Source organism: Dipodomys merriami, unplaced genomic scaffold (assembly GCF_024711535.1).
Source record: "Dipodomys merriami isolate MVZ:Mamm:240054 unplaced genomic scaffold, mDipMer1.0.p SCAF_2, whole genome shotgun sequence".
Lineage (NCBI taxonomy): Eukaryota > Metazoa > Chordata > Mammalia > Rodentia > Heteromyidae > Dipodomys > Dipodomys merriami.
In genome coordinates this window covers 92170165-92175126 of record NW_027203381.1, presented here as the reverse complement: position 1 = coordinate 92175126, position 4962 = coordinate 92170165, and the positions used below count along the sequence as shown (strand labels likewise).

At 36.1% G+C, this 4962-nt stretch overlaps 1 pseudogene; it reads left to right on the top strand.

Annotated features, from left to right (window-relative positions):
• The first annotated feature begins 2889 nt into the window (after positions 1-2889).
• On the top strand, positions 2890-3636 carry LOC138831877 (mortality factor 4-like protein 2; annotated as a pseudogene).
• The last annotated feature ends 1326 nt before the right edge of the window (positions 3637-4962 follow it).

The following is a 4962-nucleotide window of genomic DNA, read 5'->3' as shown; positions in this document are numbered from 1 at the left end:
TAGTTTTCTATGTTAGTGTTTTGAATATTTACCACTATCAGTCATTCCTGGATTCATACCCACTAGCAACATGTCATATCCTTTGACCAGGATGAAACCATTATTATATACATATTTGTTTAACATATGCTTGAGAATCCTATAAAGTAATTCAATTGATCAATTTATATGGAAAACATTTTCTATTATAATAAGAATATATCATTATACTTTAGCAGTTGGAAGGAATATATGACATAGTAACAAGATGTTAAAATAGAACAATCCTCATTATTTTATTATTCATTCATTCATACAACACCAAAGTAGACTAGCCAGAATTTAGACACAACAATGCCTGAGCGACATTTGCAAAAGAAGATGAGGATGACGACAACGACGACGACAACGACGACGACGACGACGACAACGACGACGACAACGACGACGACAACGACGACGACGACGACGACGACGATGACGACGACGACGAAAGAAGAAGAAGAAGAAGAAAGAAAGAAGAAGAAGAAGAAGAAGAAGAAGAAGAAGAAGAAGAAGAAGAAGAAGAAGAAGAAGAAGAAGAAGAAGAAGAAAAGAGAAAAAGAATTTAATTACATTCCAATTGTCATATACATATCTATGAAATTATACTCAACTTAATAAATGATTGTATACATTATTAATATGTGAGAAGAAACTGATTTCACTTGCAGAAAAACTGTAAATACTCTTAATATGTATTTAATCTTCAAGAATGTGAGCATAATTCTGTATTCCTTAATCATGGGACACGTGCAGTAGTTGATTGGATTACTGGTGAGGGGTAAAGAAAAAATAACCTATTGATAAACTTTACACTGTCACAGCAAGGTAATCAGTGTCAGCAACAACAGAGATTTAATAGCCATGTTGACCATATGTGCCATTTTACTTTAACTCTGTTATCTTCTTTCCAAAACCCCACATCAAAAGTCTGTTTGTAGAAAATACAAGTTTTCCTCTCAAAACTATGAAACAGATCTAATTCCAATCCTTAAGAAAAGAGTGTGAAATTGTATGCAGATGTATGAACATAAAAATTATATTATATTTAGCAGATAAAGATTTAATTTCAAGGCTCCAGTTTGATTGCTAGAGGAGTATAGTACAAGCTTGATAATTAAGTAATGCAGAACTCCAACTTTTTTTCACAGTTGGTTTCTAAGACTTGTTGAGGAAAAGCTTGGAGGTGGATTCAGGATGACATTGAGGATCTGTGCAATTTAGCAAAGAATGCACAGTTCCTTAATGAATAATCCACACATGCACTACATTTTCATTAGGCTCTAAGTATAATTAAGAGATCTGGATCATCCTTGGATAGATGGAGAGGTTATACCTATCACATTAAAAATTTGAGTATAACTTTATCTTCATGGCCTCAGGGTATTTATAAAAATAATAACAGCGTATCTATAATATCAGTGGTTTAGTGAGTAAAAGAGACATCAGGGAGATCATGATGCCACAAATTTAAGATTTAAAGGGAAAAAATCCTATGTATTCTCTGATAATAACAAGAAATTCTTCCATCAAGACTTATTAAATTTTTTCTAATAAAGATGCTTTAGAATTTTCCACAGGGAGAAATATATATATATATATATATATATATATATATATATATATATATATATGTATATATATGCTTCATATATATGAATATTATCTTTAAAGAACCAGTAGAATATTGACACCTGCCAAACCAAAACACTCCTTCATAGCTAAACCTACTACATTGGTTCTTTGTTTGCTGTACATACATCATGCCCGAGACTCTTTCTGTCACAAATTTGAGTGGAGAACTCTAATTCCTTCTAGATGTACACAGAAGTAATATTAGTAACTTAATTGCCTTTCAGAGCCAAACCAAGTAGACATCATCTTATAATCTGATCTTATACATCTCTGATGTTTAAAATGTTTTTTCTAAGTACCTTAGATTTGATTTGCACAAGACAGAACTGATAGATGTATTTTGTGTTTATTAGGATTTTTTTCACTGGATAAAAACTTAAAAGGAATTTCTGTCAAAGGGAAAACATGATTTACTTCATTTGCTGTGACTGTTTCATCCATCATAAAATTAGCTCAAAATAACATCTTTTCAAAGGGTCTTCTAAAAGAATTGTGGAAAGTTAGCAAGACTATTCTTTGCAGTTATGTCTCCTTTAAGAATTACACCGGATTATGGTGCTGGAGAAATGGCATTGGCCACCTGTTTGCTGCTGCTGTGTGCTCCCTTCCCCACAAACAATGGAAGAGAGGACACTGTTCAAAAAGAAATGTAATCATTCCTGATTTATGTAACTGCAACCCCTCTGTGCATCACCTTTACAATAAAAATGAGTAAATAAAATAAAAGGTTTAGAGATTGGTCAGATTTACATAGTGCCAAACTGAATTGGAAGGCCTATTGAGCCAAAGAACTGGTTCCCTTCGAGTTGACCAGTAGGGTCCCAGCAGTGGTCTGTCTCAATAACAGCAGGTAACCCCCTTGGTTATGAATAGTGCTGAGAGATTATTCCTCAAAAGGATCAGAAAGAAATGGATCTACAGTTCAGCACATCCTCAGAACAGCTTGAGTTTGCTATACAATAAGAATCACGAGATCTGATTTTGACTGCAGAATCCTTACCCTGACTACAGAATTCTCGGTCCTGTTCTTCAGTTCATCCCACCCCTGAACATCAGGGAGGATCTGTAAATTTCCATTGTGGAAAAAATCATTAGGAATTATTGGAAGACAAAGAACCAAGACTATTGGTTGGAATAGAAACAGAATTGGTGAGTTTGAGAAAGCAGCATCTGTAACCTCCTGCAGAACAATATCCCAAGGAAGACAGCGTTAAGAAGCCTGCAAGAAGCAGCATGTCAAGAAGACACTGGGTGCTACCTCTGAGAAGAAGACCACTGGCCCCGCAGCGAAAGAATCTTGAGCCAGGAAGATGGGGAGCAGGGATGTCTGCAGAGAAACCTCCCTCCCTTTTTGGATGGGTGTGAAAAAACCGAGAAAGAACAAGAAAAAAGCTCCTGGAAACAGCGATGTTGGAAGTACCAGAAAACTCAGCCCCCACGAAAGAAAAGGGCGCAAGCTGTTGCTATCGTTGAGACCCAAGAAGCATTCAAGAATAAAATAGAAGTTAAGGTGAAGATTCCAGAAGAAATAAAACCATGGCTCATTGAGCACTGGTATCTGGTAACACGACTGCCTGCTAAGAATGGGGATGCCATTCTAGAAGAGCAGGCCAATTGTAAGACACCACAGGGCAACTTTGATAATAAGGTATACCAGGTTGTGGGAGGTACCAGCGGATATTTTAATGCAATGTTGGGCACTCAGCTGCTGTATGAATTTGAAAGGCCTCGGTCTACTCTAATTCTGTTGGCTTATCCTGATGCTCCCATGTCACAAGTTTGTGGGGCACCGCGCCTTTTGTGATTATTTGTTAGAATTGGAGTAATGTTGGCCTTCACATTCCCTGATGAAAAAAAGCCTTGCCTTCTTGGCTATCTGCACGATTGTTAAAACTATCTGGCCAAGAAATTTGAGCTTCTCTCTTTACCTCCAGTGATTATAAAGTTGCATCTGCCCATTATCACTGCCAAGCCGTGTGAAGACTGTCACCACGAGTTCACCACGATACTCATTCTCAGGCTTTCCTTGTAAAGTTGATGTTCCTTAAAATTGTTAACATGTAGCAGGCCTTATGTTTGTATTTGTTTTCTGATGCAAACAGGAAATAAAAGGAGTGCATGTTCCTTTATTTCAAAGTAGCAACCAGTCGATACAATAATTAGATGAAGAAATATTCGGTAGAACATTTTATTGACTAGTTGACAACATTGCTTGAATGGTGGTTCTGTCCCTTTGCCACTACAAATCTAATGTGTGTCTATGCTATGTGATAAAACACCCTGATTCTTAGTGCCAAAGGTTCTACTCATGCATACACCTAAAAATCCTTGCATTTGTGTTCTTTCTTTTATGGAACTTGTAGTAAAACAACCCATCCAATGCAAATCCATCTATATTATCCCCCTGCCATTCTATCTTTGCTGAAATTGTTGAAGGATGGTGGTTTAATGACTTTACTTAGGACTAATGCATATTGTAACATGGTAGACCCAATTTATTATTGTGTAACCATGGATATCTGAAAAACTTGCTACTTTTGGAGTTGTAATTCCAATTTAAATAAAAATTTGTTTCTAAAATTAAAAAAGAAGAATTATACTGATTTCTTAGTTTTTCATAGAACTACATGGACTATTTGAAACGGGGGAATACCTACCGAAAAATTCAATTTTTACAACTAATGTTAATGGACTTTTATGCTTACTCATATGGCATACACTCCTTTTTGCATATAGTATATATATTCTACAGCAAAGGCACATCTGTTCTTTCTGCTTACAACTTTCTGATAGGAAATAGGATCTTTGAGGTGTATAAGCTCAATCAAGAGGCTATTATTTGGAGCAATGCTAGCCTGAAAACCAGTGTAGGCCAAGTGTGATGAGAATTACAAGAATTAAACCCTTGCACTCAAGAAACTTCACATAATAGTGAAGCTTGGAAAGTGATGCTTTAACAGCTACGGAGGAGTCAAGCTCAAGACCAATTTTCTTTCTGATATTTCATACCTGAATACTGGCAATTAGAATTACTTTACCTAACAGGCCTTATAAAAGAAGAATGTCATCTCTTCACATCATATATGGTCTAGAAGTGCACTGAAGTTCTCAAAGGAAGTTGTAATCAAGAACTCAGCCATGACCTTATGAATATTTATATTTCTGAACTATTAATTTATCTTCATTTGGAGACATCTTTATGAGACTTTAGCACCTGCCACCCTCTGTTCCCAACCATGGGAATGATAGCATCTTATTTACCTAACATGTCACCAAAGGTGTGAAAAGGTCTGACTGTCACTTTCC